Source organism: Tasmannia lanceolata, unplaced genomic scaffold (genome assembly GCF_043159265.1).
Source record: "Tasmannia lanceolata isolate RefF3 unplaced genomic scaffold, GAP_Taslan_0.1 ptg000003l, whole genome shotgun sequence".
Taxonomy (NCBI): Eukaryota; Viridiplantae; Streptophyta; class Magnoliopsida; order Canellales; family Winteraceae; genus Tasmannia; species Tasmannia lanceolata.
The window spans coordinates 27371760-27390711 of record NW_027518680.1 but is presented as its reverse complement, the minus strand read 5'-3'; positions in this window follow the sequence as shown (position 1 = coordinate 27390711).

Here is an 18952-nt window from a genome sequence, read left to right as displayed (position 1 = left end):
ATTGAAAACATAAAAAGTTACTTATTTTAGTAACATTATAAAGCATTCATCTTTTAGAGAATGAAACCCTAGAGATGATGTCAACGAGCTTTTAGCTAAGTTATGGGAAAAGAATGAGAGGGTACGGAATCATAGATTTAGTTGATTAAGTATGGAGATTGAAGAAAAAGAAAGTTTCGTATGTTAGAAACTTTATAAAACATCTATCTTTTAGACATAAGAAACCCTAAAGATGGTGTCAAGTTGCTTTTAGCCATGTTCTGGGATGAGGATGAGATGGTATGAATCGTAGATGTAGTTGGTGAAGGATAGATATTGAAAAATAGAAAGTTTCTTATTTTATAAACATTATAAAACATCCACCTTTTAAACATAGGAAACCCAATAGATAGTGTCAAGGAGCTTTAGCTAAGTTTTGAGATTAGAATGAGATGATATTGAATCTTTGATTTAATTGATGAAAGATGGAGATTGAAAAAATAGAAAGTTTCGTATTTTAGCAACTTTATAAGACATCCATCTTTTAGACATAAGAAACCATAGAGATGGGGTCAAGGAGCTTTTAGGTAAGTTCTGAGATGAGGATGAGATGGTATTGAATCTTAGATTTAGTAGATAAAGGATGAAGATTGAAAAATTGAAAGTTTCTTATTTAAAAACTTTCTAAAACATCCATCCTTTAAACATAGAAGACCCTAGAGACGGTGTCAATGAGCTTTTAGCCATGTTTTGGGATGAGGATGAGATGATATTGAATCTTAGATTTAGTTGATGAATGATGGAAATTGAAAAAATAGAAAGTTTCTTATTTCATAAACTTTATAAAATAATAATTTTTTAGACTTAGTTAACTCTAGAGATGGTGGCAAGGTGCTTTTAGCCATGTTTTGAGATTAGGGTGAGATGGTAATAAATCTTAGATTTAGGTTATAAAGGATGGAGATTGAAAAAATAGAAATTTCCTAATTTTAGAAACTTTATAAAACTTCCATCCTTTAGACAAAGAAACCCTAGAGATGATGTAAACGAGCTTTTAGCGAAGTTTGGGGATAAGAATGAGAGGGTACTGAATCACAGATTTAGTTGATTAAGTATGGAGATTGAAAAAATAGAAAGTTTCGTATGTAATAAACTTTATAAAATATCAATCTTTTAGACATAAGAAACCCTAAAGATGGTGTCAAGGTGCTTTTAGCCAAGTTCTGGGATGAGGATGAGGTTGTATTGAATCGTAGATTTAGTTGGTGAAGGATAGATATTAAAAAAAAAAGTTCCTTATTTTATAAACATTATAAAACATCCACCTTTTAGACATAGGAAACCCAATAGATGGTGTCAACGAGCTTTTAGCTAAGATTTGGGATGAGAATGAGAGGGTATTAAATCTTAGATTTAGTTGATAAATGATAGAGAATGAAAAAATAGAAAGTTTCTTATTTTAGAAACCTTATAAAACATCCTTCTTTTAGACATAGGAGAACCTAGAGACGGTGTGAAGGAGCCTTTAGCCGTATTTTGGGATGAGGATTAGATGATATCGAATCCTAGATTTGTTTGATTATGGATGGAGATTGAAAAATAGAAAGTTTCTTGTCTTAGAAACTTTGTAAAACATCCATCTTTTAGAAATAAGAAACCCTAGTGATGATGTAAACGAGCTTTAAGCCATGTTTTGGGATGAGAATAAGAGGGTATTGAATTTTAGATTTTGTTGATGAAGGATGGAGATTGAAAAATTAGAAAGTTTCTTATTTTAGAAACTTTATAAAACATCCATCTTTTAGACATAGGAAACCTCATATATGGGGTTAAGGAGCTTTTAGCAGTGTTTTGTGATGAAGGAGAGATGGTATTGAATCTTAGATTTAGTTGATCCAGGATGGAGATTGAAAAAATAGAAAGTTTCTTATTTTAGTGACTTTAAAAAATATCCATCTTTTAGACATAAGATGATCCTAGAGATGGTATCACTGAGCTTTTGGCGAAGTTTTGAGAAGATGATGAGATAGTATTGAATCTTAGATTTAGTTGAAGAATGGTGGAGATTGAAAAAATTAAAAGTTTTCTAGACATAGTAAACCTTAGAAATGGTATCAAGGCGCTTTGGCCAAGTTTTGAGATGAGGATGAGATGATATTTAATCTTTGATTTAGTTGATGAAGGATGGAGATTGAAAAAATAGGAAGTTGTTTATATTAGAAACTATATAAAACACCCATCTTTTATACATCGGGAACCCTATATATGGTGTTAAGGAGCTTTCAACCAACTTTTGAAATTAGGATGAGATGCTATTGAATCTTAGATTTAGTTAATGAAGGATGGAGATTGAAAAAATAAAAAAGTTTCTTATTTTAAAAACTTTATAAAACATCAATCTTTTATACATAAGAAACCGTAGGGATGGCCTCAAGGAGCTTTTAGCTAAGTTTTTAGATGATGATGAGAAGATATTGAAACTTAGATTTAGTTGATGATAGATGGATATTGAACAAATAAAAGTTTCGTATTTTAGAAACTTTATAAAACATCCATCTTATAAACGTAGGAAACCCTTGAGATGGTGTGAAGGAGCTTTTATCCAAGTTTTGAGATGAGGATGAGAACTTAGCTAAAAGCTTCTTAACACCATCTCTAGGGTTTCCTATGTCTAAAAGATTGATGTTTGATAAACTTTCTAAAATAAGAAACTTTCTATTTTTTCATTCTCCATCCTTCATCAACTAAATCTATGATTCAATACCATCTCCTCCTCATATCAAAACTTCACTAAAAGCTCCATCAAAACTTAGCTAAAAGCTCCTTCACACATTCTCTAGGGTTTACTAAGTGTAAAAGATTGATATTTTGTAAGTTTCTATAATAAGAAACTTTCTGCTTTTTCAATCAACATCATTCATCAACTTTATCTAAGATGGAAATTGAAAAAATAGAAAATTTCTGATTTTTGAAACTTTATAAAACGTCCATCTTTTAGACAAAGGAAACCTTATAGATGGTGTGAAGGAGCTTTTTGCCAAGTTTTGAGATGAAGATGAGATGGTTTTGAATATTAGATTTAGTTGATCTAAGATGTAGATTGAAAAAATAGATAGTTTCTTATTTTAGAAACTTTAAAAAACGTCACTGTTTTTGACGTAGTAGACCTTACAGATGGCATCAATGAGCTTTTAGCCATGTTTTGGGATGATGATGAGATGGTATTGAATCTTAGATTTAGCTGATGAAGGATGGAGATTGAAAAAATAGAAAGTTTCTTATTTTAGAAACTTTATAAAACATCCATCTTTTAGACATAGGAAAACCCTAGAGATAGTGTCAAGAAGCTTTTAGCGAAGTTTGAAATGAGGATGAGATGGTATTGAATCTTATATTTAGTTGATGAAGGATGGAGGTTGAAAAAATAGAAAGTTTCTACTTTTAGAAACTTTATAAAACAATCATCTTTTAGACATAAGAAACCTTTGAGATGGTGTGAATGATGTTTTTGCTAAGTTTTGAGATGATGATGAGATAATATTGATTCTTAGATTTAGTTGATGAAAGATGGAGACTAAAAAAATATAAAGTTTTTTATTTTAGAAAATTATATGACATCCATCTTTTAGACGTAGGAACCCCTACAAATGGGGTCAAGGAGCTTTTAACAAAGTTTTAGGATGAGGATAAGAGGGTATTGAATCTAAGATTTAGTTGATTATGGATGGAGATTAAAAAAGTAGAAAGTTTCTTATTTTAGATACCTTATAAAACATCCATCTTTTACACATAAGAGACCCTAGAGACGGTGTTAAGGAGCTTTTAAGTATGTTTTGGCGTGAGGATGAGATGACATTTAATCTTAGATTTACTTGATGAAGGATAGAGATTGAAAAAATAGAAAGTTTATTATTTTATAGACTTTATAAAACATCCATCTCTTAGTTATAGGAAACCCAAGATATGGTGTCAAGGTGCTTTTAGCCAAGTTTTGGGATGATGATGAGATGTTATTGAATCATAGATTTAATTGGTGAAGGATAGAGATTGAAATATAAAACGTTTCTTATTTTGGAAACTTTATAAAACATCAATCTTTAAGACATAGGAAACCTCATAAATGGTGTTAAGGAGCTTTTAGCTAAGTTCTGAGATGAGGATTAGATTGTATTGAATTTTTGATTTATTTGAACGAAGATGGAGATTTAAAAAATAGAAAGATTCTTATTTTAAAAACTTTAGAAAACATCCATCTTTTAGACATAGGAAACCTTAGAGAGTCAAGGAGTTTTTAGCTAACTTTTGAGATGCGGATGAGATGATATTGAATCTTAGATTTAGTCGATGATGATAGAGATTAAAAGAAGAAAGTTTCTTATTTTAGAAACTATATAAGCATCAATCTTTTGGACATAGGAAACCCTACAAATAGTGTGAATGAGCTTTTAGCCAAGTTTTGAGATGAGGAGAGATGAGATTGAATCTTATATTTAGTTGATATAGGATGAAGATTGAAAAAATAGAAAGTTTCTTATTTTAGAAACTTTATACAACATTCATTTTTTAGAGATAGGATACCCTATACACGGTGTCAAGAAGCTTTTAACCATGTTTTGGAATAACGATGAGATGATACTGAATCATAGATTTAGTTGATGAAGGATGGGGATGGAAAAAACAAAAAGTTTCTTCTTTTAGAAACTTTATAAAACATCCATCTTTTAGACATAAGAAACCTTAGAGATGATGTCAACGAGCTTTCAGCCAAGTTTTGAGACGAGAATGAGACGGTACTTAATCATAGATTAGTTGATTAAGATGTATATTGAAAAAATGGAAAGTTTCTTATTTTAGAAACTTTATAAAAAATCTTCTTTTAGATATACAAAACCCTAGAGATGGTGTCAAAGTACTTTTAGCCAAGTTTTGAGAAGAGGACGAGATGGTATTTATTCTTAGATTTTGTTGATAAAGGATGGAGATGGAAAAAATAGACTTCTATCTTTTAGACATAGGAAACCTTTTGAGATGATGTCAACTAGCTTTTAGCAAAGTATTGGGATGAGAAGTAGAGGGTAGTGAATCTTAGATTTAGTTGATTAATGATGGAGATTGAAAAAGTAGAAAGTTTCATATTTTAGAAACTTTATAAAACAACCATCTTTATGAAATAGAAAAACCCTTGAGATGGTGTTAAGGAGCTTTTAGCTAAGTTTTGAGATGAGGATGAGATGATATTGAATCTTAGATTTAGTTGATTGAGGATGGAGATGGGAAGAATAGAATGTTTCTTATTTTAGAAAGTTTGTAAAATATCAATCTTTTGGACGTAGGAAACCCTAGAGATGATGTCAACGAGCTTTAAGCCAAGTTTTTGGGTGAGAGTTATAGGGTACTGAATCTTAGATTTAGTTGATGAAGGATAGAGATTTAAAAAATGAAAGTTTCTTATTTTAGAAACTTTTTAAAACATCAATCTGTTAGACATAGGAAACTCTAGAGATGGTGTCTAGGTGCATTTAGCCAAATTTTGGGGTGAAGATGAGATGGTATTTAATCGTAGATTTAGTTGGTGAAGATGAAGATTGAAAAATAGAAAGTTTCATATTTTAGAAACTTTATAAAACATCAATCTTTTAGGCATAGGAAACCCTAAAGATGGTGTCAAGGAGCTTTTGGCTAAGTTTTGAGATTAGGATGAGATGATACTGAATATTTGATTTAGTTGATGAAGGATAGAGATTGAAAAAATAAAAAGTTTCTTATTTTATAAACTTAATAAGACATCCAACTTTTAGACATAGGAAACCCTAGAGATGTGGCAATGAGCTTTTACCTCAGTTTTGAGATGAGGATGAGATGGTATTGAATAGATTTAATTGATAAATGATGGAGATTGAAAAAATAGAAAGTTTCTGATTTTAAAAACTTTGTAAAACATCCATCTCTTAGACATAGGAAACCCTAGATATGTTGTCAACGAGCTTTTAGCCCTGTTTTGATGCGAGGATTAAATGGTATTGAATTTAGGTTTAGTTGATCAAGGATGGAGATTGAAAAAAATAGTAAGTTTCTTATTTTAGAAACTTTATTAAACATCAATCTTTTGGACATTGGAAGACCTAGAGATGGTGTCAAAAAGCTTTTAGCCAAGTTTTGAGATGTTGAATCTTAGATTTAATTGATGAAGGATGGAGATTGAAAAAATATGAAGTTTTTTATTTTAGAAACTATATAAAACATCCACCTCTTATACATCAGAAACCTAGATATGGTGTTAAGGAGCTTTAAGCCAACTTTCGAGATTAGGATGAGATGATATTGAATCTTAGATTTAGTTAATGAAGGATGGAGATTGAAAAATAGAATGTTTCTTATTTTAGAAACTTTACAAAACATCAAATAAAAGTTACGTATTTTAGAAACTTTATAAAACATTCATCTTATAGACATTGGAAACCCTTGAGATGGTGTGAAGGAACCTTTATCCAAGTTTTGAGATGAGGATGAGAACTTAGCTAAAAGCTCCTTAACACCATCTCTAGGGTTTCCTATGTCGAAAAGATGTATATTATATAAAGTTTCTAAAATAAGAAATTTTCTATTTTTCATTCTCCATCCTTCATCAACTAAATCTATGATTCAATACCATATCATCCTCATATCAAAACTTGGCTAAAAGTTCCTTCAAAACTTGGCTAAAAGCTCCATCACACATTCTTTATGGTTTACTAAGTCTAAAAGATTGATGTTTTGAAAGTTTCTAAAATAAGAAACTTTCTATTATTTCAATCTACATCCTTCATCAACTAAATCTAAGATGAAAATTGGAAAAATAGAAAGTTTCTGATTTTGGAAACTTTATAAAACGTCAATCTTTTAGACATAGAAAACCTTATAGATGGTGTGAAGGAGCTTTTTGCCAAGTTTTGAGATGTAGATGAGATGGTCTTGAATCTTAGATTTAGTCGATCCAGGATGGAGATTGAAAAAATAAAAAGTTTCTTATTTTAGAAACTTTAAAAACATCAATGTTTTAGACTTAGTAGACCTTACAAATGGCGTCAAAGAGCTTTTAGCCATGTTTTGGGATGATGATGAGATGGTATTGAATCTTAGATTTAGCTGATGAAGGATGGAGATTGAAAAAATAGAAAGTTTTTTATTTTATAAACTTTATAAAACATCCACCTTTTAGACATAGGAAACCCTAGAGATGATGTCAATCAGCTTTTAGCCTAGTTTTGAGATGAGAATGATGAGATTGTATTGAATCTTCAATTTAGTTAATGAAGGATGGAGATTGAAAAAAATAGAAAGTTTCGTATTTTACAAACCTTATAAATTATCCATCTTTTAGACATAGTAAACCATAGAAATAGTGTCAAGAAGCTTTTAACTAAGTTTTGAGATGAGGATGAGATGATATTGAATCTTTAATTTAGTTGATGAAAGATTGAGATTGAAAAAATAGAAAGTTTTTTATTTTAGAAACATTTTAAGACATCGATCTGTTAGACATAGGAAACCCCAGAGATGGGGTCAAGGAGATTTAAGCTAAGTTTTGAGATGAGGATGAGATGATATTGAATCTTAGATTTAGTTGATAAAAGATGAAGGTTGAAAAATAGAAAGTTTCTTATTTTAGAAATTTATAAAACATCCATCTTTTAGACATAGGAGACCCTAGAGACGGTGTCAATGAGCTTTTAACCATGTTTTGAGATTAGGGTGAGATGGTAATAAATCTTAGATTTAGGTTATATAGGATGGAGATTGAAAAAATATGAAGTTTATTATTTTAGAAACTTTATAAAATATCCATCTTTTAAACATAGGAAATCCTAGAAACGGTGTAAATGAGCTTTTAGCCAAGTTTTGAGATAAGGATGAGATGGTATTGAATCTTAGATTTAGTGGTTGGAGATTGAAAAAATAGAAAGTTTCTTATTTTATAAACTTTATAAAATAACAATATTATAGACATAGGAGACCCTAGAGATGGTGTGAATGAGTTTTTAGCCTAGTTTTTGGGTGATGTTAAGATGATTTTGAATCTTAGATTTAGTTGATCATGGATGAAAATTGAAAAAATAGAGAGTTTATTATTTTAAAAACTTTACAAAACATCTATCTTTTAGACGTAGGAAACCCTAGAGATGATGTCAATTAGGTTTTAACCAAGTTTTGGGATGAGAATGAAAGGGTAATGAATCTTAGATTTAGTTGATGATGGATGGAGATTGAAAAAATAGAAAAATATAAATCTTTTTGACTTAGTAAACCCTTGAGATGGTGTCAAGGAGCTTTTAGCGAAGTTTTCAGGTGAGGATTAGATGGTATTGAAAATTAGATTTAGTTGATGAAGGATGGAGATTGAAAAAATAAAAGTTTCTAAAAGGAAACCTTATAGATGGTGTGAAGGAGGTTTTTGCTAAGTTTTGAGATGATGATGAGATGTATTTGATTCTTCGATTTCTTTGATGAAGGATGGACACTAAAAAAATAGAAAGTTTCTTATTTTAGAAACATTATATGATATCAATCTTTTAGACATAGTAACCCCTAGAGATGGGGTCAAGGAGCTTTTAACAAAGTTTTAGGATGAGGATGAGAGGATATTAAATCTAAGATTGAGTTGATGAAGCATGGAGATTGGAAAAGTAGAAAGTTTCTTATTTTAGATACTTTATAAAACATTCATCTTTTACACATAAGAGACCCTAGAGACGGTGTTAAGGAGCTTTTAACTATGTTTTGGGGGGAGGATGAGATGATATTTAATCTTAGATTTAGTTGATGAAAGATAGATATTGAAAAAAAAAAGTTTATTAATTTGTTGACTTTATAAAACATCAATCTTTTAGTTACAGGAAACCCTAGAGATGAAGGTAACGAGCTTTTAACAAAGTTTTGGGATGCGAATGAGAGGGTACTGAGTCTTAGATTTAGTTGATGAAGGATGGAGATTAGAAAAATAGAAAGTTTCTTATTTTAGAAACTTTAAAAAACATACGTCATTTAGACATAGGAAACCCTAGTTATGGTGTGAAGGTGCTTTTGGCAAAGTTTTGGGATGACGATGGGATGGTATTGAATCATAGATTTAGTTGGTGAAGGATAGAGATTGAAATATAAAAAGTTTCTTATTTTGGAAACTTTATAAAACATCAATCTTTAAGACAGAGGATACCCCATAAATGGTGTCAAGGAGCTTTTAGCTAAGCTCTGAGATGAGGATTAGATTTTATTGAATTTTTGACTTATTTGAACGAGGATGGAGATTTGAAAAATAGAAAGTTTCTTATTTTTAAAACTTTAGAAAACATCCATATTTTAGACTTAGGAAACCCTAGATATGGTGTCAAGGAGCTTTTAGCTAAGTTTTGAGATACGAATGAGATGATATTGAATCTTAGATTTAGTTGATGAAGGATGGAGAATTGAAAAAAGAAAGTTTCTTATTTTAGAAACTGTGTAAGACATTAATCTTTTAGACATAGGAAACCCTACAGATGGTGTGAATGAGCTTTTAGCCAAGTTTTGAAATGAGGATGAGATGGTATTCAATCTTATATTTAGTTGATAAAGGATGAAGATTGAAAAAATGGAAAGTTTCTTATTTTAGAAACTTTATAAAACATTCATGTTTTAGAGAGAGGAGACCTTAGACACGGTGTCAAGAAGCTTTTAACGATGTTTTAGAATAACGATGAGATGATACTGAATCATAGATTTAGTTGATGAAGGATGGGGATTGAAAAAATAAAAAATTTCTTCTTTTAGAAACTTTATAAAACATCCATCTTTTAGACATAAGAAACCTTAGAGATGATGTCAACGAGCTTTCAGCCAAGTTTTGAGATAAGAATGACAAGGTACTGCATCATTGATTTAGTTGATTAAGTATGTAATGTAGATTGAAAAAATAGAAAGTTTCTTATTTTAGAAACTTTATAAAAATCCTTCTTTTAGATATAAGAAAACCCTAGAGTTGGTGTCAAGGAGCATTTAGCCAAGTTTTGAGAAGAGGATGAGATGGTATTTAATCTTAGATTTAGTTGATAAAGGATGGAGATGGAAAAAATAGAAAGTTTCTTATTATAGAAACTTTATAAAACTTCCATCTTTTAGACATAGGAAACCCTAGAGCTGATGTCAATTACCTTTTAGCTAAGTTTCGTGAAGAGAAGTAGAGAGTACTGAATCTTAGATTCAGTTGATTAATGATGGAGATTGAAAAAGGAGAATGTTTCATATTTTAGAAACATTATGAAACAACCATCTTTAAGACATTGAAAATCCTTGAGATTGTGTTAAGGAGCTTTTAGCTAAGTTTTGAGACGAGGATGAGATGGTATTGAATCTTAGATTTAGTTGATTAAGGATGGAGATTGAAAGAATAGAAAGTTTCTTATTATAGAAACTTTATAAAACTTCCATCTTCTAGACATAGGAAACCCTAGAGATGATGTCAACTTGCTTTTAGCCAAGTTTTTGGATGAGAAATAGAGGGTACTGAATCTTAGATTTAGTTGATTAATGACGGTGTTTGAAAAAGTAGAAAGTTTCATATTTTAGAAACTTTATAAAACAACCATCTTTAAGACCAAGAAAACCCTTGAGATTGGGTTAAGGAGCTTTTAGCTAAGTTTTGAGATGAAGATGAGATCGTATTGAATCTTAGATTTAGTTGATTAAAGATGGAGATTGAAAGAAAAGAAAGTTTCTTATTTTAGAAACTTTGTAAAACATCAATCTATTGGACATAGGAAACCCTAGAGATGATGTCAACGAGCTTTAAGCCATGTTTTTGGATGAGAAGTATAGGGTACTGAATTTTAGATTTAGTTGATGAAAGATGGAGATTGAAAAATTAGAAAGTTTCTTATTTTAAAAACTCTTTAAAACAACAATCTGTTAGACGTAGGAAACCCTAAAGATGGTGTCTAGGTGCTTTTAGCCAAATTTTGGGATGAAGATGAGATGATATTTAATCGTAGATTTAGTTGGTGAAGGATGAAGATTGAAAAATGGAAAGTTTCATATTTTAGAAACTTTATAAAACATCCATCTTTTAGACATAGGAAACCCTAGAGATGATGTCAATGTGCTTTTAGCTACGTTTTGATATTAGGAGGAGAAGATATTGAATCTTTGATTTAGTTGATGAATTATAGAGATTGAAAAAATAGAAAGTTTCTTATTTTATAAACTTTATAAGACATCCAACTTTTCGACAAAGGAAACCCTAGAGATGTGGCAAGGAGCTTTTAGCTCAGTTTTGAGATGAGGATGAGATGATATTGAATCTTAGATTTAATTGATAAATGATGAATATTGAAAAAATAGAAAGTTTTTGAATTTAGATACTTTATAAAACATCTATTTTTTAGACATAAGAAACCCTAGAGATGGTGTGAAGGAGCTTTTAGCTAAGTTTTGAGGTGAGGATGAGATGATATTGAATCTTTGATTTAGTTGATAAAGGATAGAGATTGAAAAAGTACAAAGTTTCTTATTTTAGAAAGATATAAAACATCCATCATTTAGACATAGGAAACCTTAGAGATGGTGTCAAGGTGCTTTTAGCCAAGTTTTGGGATGATGATGAGATGGTATTGAATTGTAGATTTAGTTGGAGAAGGATGGAGATTGAAAAATAGAAAGTTTCTTAATTTAGAACCTTTATGAAACATCCATCTTTTAGTCATAGGAAACCCTAGAGATGGTGTCATACAGCTTTTAAGTAAGTTTTGAGATAAGGATGAGATGGTATTGAATCTTAGATTTAGTTGATAAAGGATGGAGATGGAAAAAATATAAAGTTTCTTACTATAGAAACTTTATAAAACTTCCATCTTTTAGACATAGTAAGCTGTAGAGATAATGTCAACGAGCTTTTAGCAAAGTTTTGGGATGAGAAGTAGAGGGTACTGAATCTTAGATTTAGTTAATACAGGATGGAGATTGAAAAAGTAAAAAGTTTCTTATTTTAGAAACTTTCTAAAACATCGATCTTTTAGACATATGAAACAGTAGAGATGGTGTGAAGGTACGTTTAGCCAAGTTTTGGGATGAGGATGAGATGGTATTTAATCGTAGATTTTGTTGGTGAAGGATGGAGATTGAAAAAAAAAGAAAGTTTCTTATTTTATAAACTTTATAAGACATCAATCTTTTAGATATAGCTAGAGATTTGGTAAAGGAGTTTTTAGCTCAATTTTGAGAAGAGAATGAGATGATATTGAATTTTAGATTTAGTTGATTAAGGATGGAGATTGAAAGAAGAAAAAGTTTCTTAATTTACAAAGTTTATAAAACATCTATCTTTTAGACTTAGGAAACCTAGAGATGATGTCAACGAGCTTTAAGCCAAGTTTTTGGATGAGAAGTAGAGGGTTCTGATCTTAGATTTAGTTGATGAAGGATGTAGATTGAAAAATTAGAAAGTTTCATATTTTAGAAACGTTTTAAAACACCAATCTTTTAGACAAAAGAAACTTTAGAGATGGTGTCTAGGTGCTTTTAACCAAGTTTTGGAATGAGGATGAGATGGTATTTAGTCGTAGATTTAGTTGGTGAAGGATGGAGATTGAAAAATAGAAAGTTTCATATTTTAGAAACTTTATAAAACATCCATCTTTTAGACATAGGAAACCCTAGAGATGGTGTCAAGGAGCATTTAGCTAAGTTTTGAGATGAGGATGAGATGAAATTGAATATTTGATTTAGTTGATGAAGGATAGAGATTGGAAAAATAGAAAGTTTCTTATTTTATAAACTTAATAAGACATCCAACTTTTTGACATAGAAAACCCTAAAGATAGGGTTAAGGAGCTTTTAGCTCAGTTTTGAGAGAAGGATGAGATGGTATTGAATCTTAGATTTAGTTGATAAATGATGAAGATTGAAAAATAGAAAGTTTCTTATTTTAGACACTTTATAAAACATCAATCTTTTAGACATAAAAAACCCTAGAGATGGTGTAAAGGAGCTTTTAGCTAAGTTTTGAGATGGGGATGAGATGATATTGAATCTTTGATTTAGTTGATGAGGGATGGAGATTGAAAAAATAGAAAGTTTTTTATTTTAGAAACTTATAAAACATCCATCATTTAGACTTAGGAAACCCTACAGATGGTGTCAAGGTGCTTTTAGACAAGTTTTGGGATGAGGATGAGATGGTATTGAATCGTAGATTTAGTTGGTGAAGGATGGTGATTGAGAAATAAAAAGTTTCTTATTTTAGAAACTTTATAAAACCTCCATCTTTTAGACATAGGAAATCCTAGAGATGATGGCTAGGAGCTTTTAGCTAAGTTTTGAGATGAGGATGAGATGATATTGACTTTTTGATTTAGTTGATGAATGATGGAGATTGAAAAAATAGAAAGTTTCTTCTTTTAGAAACTTATAAAACATCAGTCTTTTAGATGTATGAGACCCTAGAGACGGTGTCAAGGAGCTTGTAAGCCCAATGGTTCCCACCTTGGCATTCCCATCTTCTTTTGATGATTCCAATACACAAGTGATTTTATATCACTAATGTGTTTGAATATCTAAGTTGTAGATCATAATTGTGCTACGACAAGATTGCTTGGATTGAGGCCAAGAAGCTCTCATTAGACCACATTCGGAAGACCAAGACATCAGAGATCCAAGACGCATGAAGACTTGAAGCATCACAATTGAAGATCGAAGTCGTTTTAGAATGTAAAGATTCAATCATAGTTTAGGTGTTTAGAGGCATAAATAAAGTAAATCACACACCCCTAAATGTTTAAGAGATTGTCCTTGTGGTGTTCCAACACTTTGGAACCCTCATAAACAATCCCAACTTGGTGTAGAGGTGGACGCCCAATTGAATAAGAAACAAAATTGAAACACCAGCTACATAAAGACTTCTCGGAACTCCGAGCTCGGAACTCCGAGAAATTCTGCGGAGCACCGAGAAATGGTCCAGTAGCATTTTTTCAACTTCTGTTTATATTCCCGGAACTCCGAGAGAAATTCTCGGAACACCATTGGGGTTTTTGCCAGAATTGCCACTATGCCCCCAAACGGTCATATTTTGGGTTTTTTATATATATGGGTATTCTAAACTTTCCAACCATCAATCCTAACACTCTAAAAACCTATTGGAATATCCTCAGATTGTATTAAGCTTGTTTATGCCTCTCATCCTCTAGAATTAGGATTTGGATCATAGGCTCAAATTTGTACATCTTCTTCAAACTTTGTAAACCCCTTGTGAGGGATTTTTTGTTTGTTTCTTTCTTTATCAAGATGATTGTATTTGGGCGAGTGTTCGGAGAAGCGGAGCCCACTCTCCGTGGTGAGGATTGCCACCAAGTTTAAAGGCAATTGGAATTGTAATTGGCACCAATCTTTACCGAAGTTAAGAAGATCAACATAGTGAAGCCATCAATGAGTTTGGTTGGTGGGGTGGAGTGGGCCTCGCGTTTTGAGGACCGAACCACTTTAAATCTCGGGGGCACATCTCTTGCTTTACATTTGCATTGCACTTAGGATTTAACTTGTATGCTTAATTGTCTTTTTGATCTCTTAAATCTTCAAAATTGGGTTAGAGTTTTCAAAAGCTTAAAACTTGTTAGTAACCTAATTTTCCCTCCTCATAAGTTGCCATTAAGATAGTACTCGGGCCTACCTTTGGAATTTCAGAGCTTTTAGCCGAGTTTTGGGATGAGAATGACAGAGTATTGAATCTCAGATTTAGTTGATGACAGATGGAGTTTGAAAAATAGAAAGTTTCTTATTTAGAAACTTTATAAAATATCAATCTTTTAAACATAAGGAACCCTAAAGATGTTGTCAATGTGCTTTTAGCCATATTTTGGGATGAGAATGAGATGATATTGAATCGTAGATTTTTTTGGTGAAGGATCGAGATTGAAAAATAGAAGGTTTCTTGTTTTATAAACTTTATAAAACATCCACATTTTAGACATAGAAAACCCAATAGATGGTGTCAACGAGCTTTTAGCCAATGAAAAATTTCTTATTTTAGAAAGTTTATAAAACATCAATCTTTTAGACATAAGAAACCTCATAAATGGTGTGAAGGAGCTTTTAGCCGAGTTTTGAGATGAGGATTAGATGATATTGAATCTTTGATTTATTTAAACAAGGATGTAGATTGAAAAAAAAAAAAAGTTTCTTATCTTATTTTAGAAACTTTATAAAACATCCATCTATTAGACATAGGAGACCCTAGAGATGGTGTTAATGAGCTTTTAGCCACGTTCAGGATGAGGATAAGATGATATTAAATCTTAGATTTAGTTGATGTAGGATGGAGATTAATAAAATAAAAGGTTTCTTATTTTAGAAACTTTGTTAAACATCCATCATTTAGACATAAGAAACCTTAGTGATGATGTCAACGAGCTTTTAGCCAAGTTTTAGGCTGAGAATGAGAGGGTATAAATCTTAGATTTAGTTGATAAATGATGAAATTGAAAAAATAGATAGTTTTTTATCTTAGAAACTTTTTAAAACACCCTTCTTTTAGACATAAAAGAACCTAGAGACAGTGTCAAAGAGCTTTTAGCCGTGTTTTGGGATGAGGATAAGATAATATTGAATCTTAGATTTAGTTGATTAAGGATGGAGATTGAAAAAATAGAAAGCTTCTTATTTTAGAAACTTTGTAAAAAAAATTATTTAGACATAAGAAACCCTAGTGATGATGTTAACGAGCTTTAAGCCATGTTTTGGGATGAGAATAAGAGGGTATTGAATCTTAGATTTAGTTGGTGAGAGATGGAGATTGAAAAATTAGAAAGTTTCTTATTTTAAAAACTTTATTAAACATCCATCTTTTAGACATAGGAAACCCTAGAGAGGGTGTCAACGTGCTTTTAGCCAAGTTTTCGGATGAGGATGAGATGATATTGAATAGTAGATTTAGTTGGTGAAGGATGGGGATTGAAAAATAGAAAGTTTCTTATTTTAGAAAGTTTATAAAATATCCATCTTTTTGACATAAGAAATCCTAGAGATGGTGTGAAGGGGCTTTTAGCTAAGTTTTGAGATGAGGGTGAGATGATATTGAATATTTGATTTAGTTGATGAAGGAAGGAGATTTAAAAAATAGAAAGTTTCTAAAATAAGAAACTTTAAAAGACTTCCAACTTTTAGACATAGAAAACCCTAGAGATGGGGTGTAGGAGCTCTTAGCTAAGTTTTGAGATCAGGAGGTGATGGAATTGAATCTTAGATTTAGTTGATAAAGGATGAAGATTGAAAAAATAGAAAGTTTCTTATTTTAGAATATTTATAAAAGATCAATCTTTAAGAGATAAGAGACCTTAGAGACGGTGTAAATGAGCTTTTAACCATGTTTTGGTATAAGGATGAGATGATATTGAATTTAAGATTTAATTGATGAGGGATGGAGATTGAAAAAATAGAAAGTTTCTTATTTTAGAAACTTTAAAAAATATTAATTTTTTGGACTTAGTAAACCTTAGAGATGGTGTAAAGGAGGTTTTGGCCAAGTTTTGAGGTTAGGTTGAGATGGTATTAAATCTTAGTTTTATGTTATAAAGGATGGAGATTGAAAAAATAGAAAGTTTCTTATTTTAGAAACTTTATAAGACATCCATCTTTTAGACATAGGAAACCCTAGAGATGGGGTGTAGGAGCTTTTAGCTAAGTTTTGAGATGAGGAGCTGATGGAATTGAATCTTAGATTTAGCTGATAAAGGATGAAGATTGAAAAAATAGAATTAGAATCTTTATAAAAGATCTATCTTTAAGAGATAAGAGACCCTAGAGACGGTGTAAATGAGCTTTTAACCATGTTTTGGGATGAGGAAGAGATTATAATGAATTTAAGATTTAGTTGATGAGGGATGGAGATTGAAAAAATAGAAAGTTTCTTATTTTAAAAACTTTAAAAAATATAAATTTTTTAGACTTAGTAAACCCCAGAGATGGTGTAAAGGAGGTTTTGGCCAAGTTTTGAGGTTAGGTTGAGATGGTATTAAATCTTAGTTTTAGGTTATAAAGGATGGAGATTGAAAAAATAGAAAGTTTCTTATTTTAGAAACTTTATAAAACATCCATCTTTTAAACATAGGAAACCCTAGAAATGGTGTGAATGAGCTTTTAATCAAGTTTTGAGATTAGGATGAGATGGTATTGAATCTTTGATTTAGTTGATAAAGGGTTGAAATTGAAAAAATAGAAAGTTTCAACTTTATAAAACAACCATATTTTAGATATAGGAGACCCTAGAGATGGTGTGAATGAGATTTTAGCCTTGTTTTGGTACGATGATAAGATGGTTTTGAATCTTAGATTTAGTTGATCATGGATGGAGATTGAAAAAATAGATAGTTTCTTATTTCAGAAACTTTATAAAGCATCTATCTTTTAGACATAAGAAACCCTAGTGATGATGTCAACGAGGTTTTAACCAAGTTTTGGGATGAGAATGAGAGGGTATTGAATCTTAGATTTAGTTGATGAACGATGGAGATTAAAAAATAGAAAGTTTCTTATTTTAGAAACTTTATAAAACATCAATCTTTTAGACTCAGTAAACCCTAGAGATGGTGTCAAGGAGCTTTTAGCCAAGTTTCGAGATGGCGATGAGATGGTATCGAATCTTAGATTAAGTTGATGAAGGATGGAGATTGGAAAAATAGAAAGTTTCTTACTTTAGACACTTTATAAAACATCCATCTTTTACACATAGGAAACCCGAGAGATGGTGTCAAGGAGCGTTTAGCTAAGTGTTTAGATGACGATGAGAAGATATTGAATCTTAGATTTAGTTGATGAACGATGGAGACTAAAAAAATAGAACGTTTCTTATTTTAGAAACTTTATAAGACATCAATCTTTTAGACATAGGAACCCCTAGAGATGGTGTCGATGAGCATTTAGCCAAGTTTTGAGATGAGGATGAGAGGGTATTGAATCTTAGATTTAGTTGATAAAGGATGGAGATTGAAAAAATAGACAGTTTCTTATTTAAGAAACTTTATAAAACATACATCTTTTTGACGTAACAAACCCTAGAGATGGTGTGAAGGTGCTTTTAGCCATGTTTTGGGTTGAGGATGAGATGGTATTGAATCGTAGATTTAGTTGGAGAGGGATAGTGATTGAAAAATAGAAAGTTACTTATTTTAGAAACTTTATAAAACTTCCACCTTTTTGACATAGGAAACCTATAGATGGTGTCAACGAACTTTTAGCAATGTTTTGAGATTAGGATTTGATAGTATTGAATCGTAGATTTAGTTGATCAAGGATGGAGATTGTAAAATAGAAAGTTTCTTATTTTAGAAACTTTGTAAAACATCAATCTTTTAGACATAAGAAATCCTACAGATGGTGTCAAGGAGCTTTTAGCCAAGTTTTGAGATGAGGATTAGATGGTATTGAATCTTTGATTTATTTGAACAAGGATGGAGATTAAAAAATAGAAAGTTCCTTATTTTAGGAACTTTATAAAACATCCATCTTTTAAACATAGAAAACCCTAGATATGGTGTCGATGAGCTTTTAGCTAAGTTTTGAGATGGGGACGAGATGATATTGAATCTTAGATTCAGTTGATGAATGATGGAGATTGAAAAAATAGAAAGTTTCTTATTTTTAAAACTTTATAAGACATCTATCTTTTAGACGTTGGAAACCCAAAAGATGGTGCCGAGGAGCTTTTAGCTAAGTTTTGAGATGAGGATGAGATGGTTTTGCATCTTAAATTTAGTTTTTAAAGGATGAAGATTGAAAAAATAGAAAGTTTCTTATTTTAGAAACTTTACAAAACATCAATCTTTTAAAGGTAGGAGACCCTTGACACAGTGTCAATGAGCTTTTAGCCAAGTTTTGGGATGAGAATGAGAGCGTATTGAATCTCAGATTTAGTTGATGAATGATGAAAATTGACGAAATAGAAGGTTTGTTATTTTAGAAACTTTATAAAATATCA